This window comes from Myotis davidii, unplaced genomic scaffold (assembly GCF_000327345.1).
Source record: "Myotis davidii unplaced genomic scaffold, ASM32734v1 scaffold2646, whole genome shotgun sequence".
NCBI classification, from domain to species: Eukaryota; Metazoa; Chordata; class Mammalia; order Chiroptera; family Vespertilionidae; genus Myotis; species Myotis davidii.
Genome location: NW_006297405.1, coordinates 66,563 through 67,759, shown reverse-complemented (window position 1 = coordinate 67,759; position 1,197 = coordinate 66,563). Strand labels below are relative to the sequence as shown.

Sequence of the window (1,197 nt, the reverse complement as noted above, 5' to 3'; positions counted from 1 at the left end):
GCCTTTCTTAGCCAGTTCCTTAATAAATTATTTACAATATGTACATAATGTATACATACACACCTGCATATGTATGTGACTTACTGCTTCTCTGACTAAGCCCTGATTAATATCCTAATCTCTAAGGGAGGGACAGAGCAGAAGGACAAATTCTCGGTACAGCAAATCTCAGTAAATAGTCAGATTTCTTGGTAAGCCATGAAAGGCTGTTCTCATTCTACAAAGGTTGCTCTCATTCTACTGATAACTGCCATCCAAACAAATCTGGGAAAACTGTGTGGGTAAGGGTCCCAGCCTTGCTAGCCCCTTCGGGTGCAAGGACCGTGTCAGCGTACACCCGGTCTCCAACAGGCAAGGTGGGGGCGACTGGGCCTGGGCTCACCATTGGGAGTGAGCCAACCCGAGAGAACTGGGTAAGCGGGGCCCTGCACCCAGGGGCGCTGACACGTGGGTGGCGTGTAATGGGCGCAGGAAGTCTTGGTCGACTGTCCTGATGATACTGATCCTAGGAAGTGCCGTCAGATGCGATAACTGACGATGTCACACTATCTGACCGCAGTCGCTGAGACCTCGGTAGTTTGGTTGCAGTTAACAGCAGAATCCGCCCTAAATGCATGTCCTTCCTTTCCCGACAGCAGACCCACCGAAGAGGGCCGAGGTCAGAGCGGCACCGCGCCCGGCGGTAAGGCCTAGGCTACCGGGGTTTGGTACGGAACGTGGGTGTCTTGTTTCCTTAAATGCCCTGAAGTTGCCTGACGTTGTACAGTTGTAATTTTACGTGTGTATAATGCACTGCCTCATTGCATAATTGCAATGGCTAGGAGATCGTGGCCCCTAACCGGAACTACTTAAGTCGCAGCGATATGCATAGACAAACTCCATCAAAATGTCTCCTGGCTTAATCGACATTAGTTGATCCAGGTAGTGCCGGGAGCAGTACTGGGAACAGTGAGCTTGACTGCTCTGATGAAATCACCCATAGGAAGTGCCGTCAGAAGCGATAACTGACGATAATTCCTGGCTGACTGCAGTCAACAAGGGCTCAGGTGGGGGTGCCCAGGAGTAAGTGGTCTGCACTGTGACCCTTACTTTCTATATTCACCCAGGTTGCAAATGAAGAACTGGCAAGAGCCGAGGACTGCAGTGGAGCATTGGCCTGCCACGGGGGAAGCTGTGGTCTGTGGCGAGGTGGGTGGG

The 1,197-nt window shown here is 51.5% G+C and overlaps 1 long non-coding RNA gene across 1 annotated transcript; it reads left to right on the top strand.

Moving 5' to 3' along the window:
* The first annotated feature begins 234 nt into the window (after positions 1 to 234).
* On the top strand, positions 235 to 1,189 carry LOC107184566. Its single transcript, XR_001515420.1, has 3 exons — positions 235 to 413; positions 636 to 682; positions 1,107 to 1,189. It is a non-coding gene; the product is annotated as an uncharacterized LOC107184566 (long non-coding RNA).
* Positions 1,190 to 1,197: the final 8 nt, after the last annotated feature.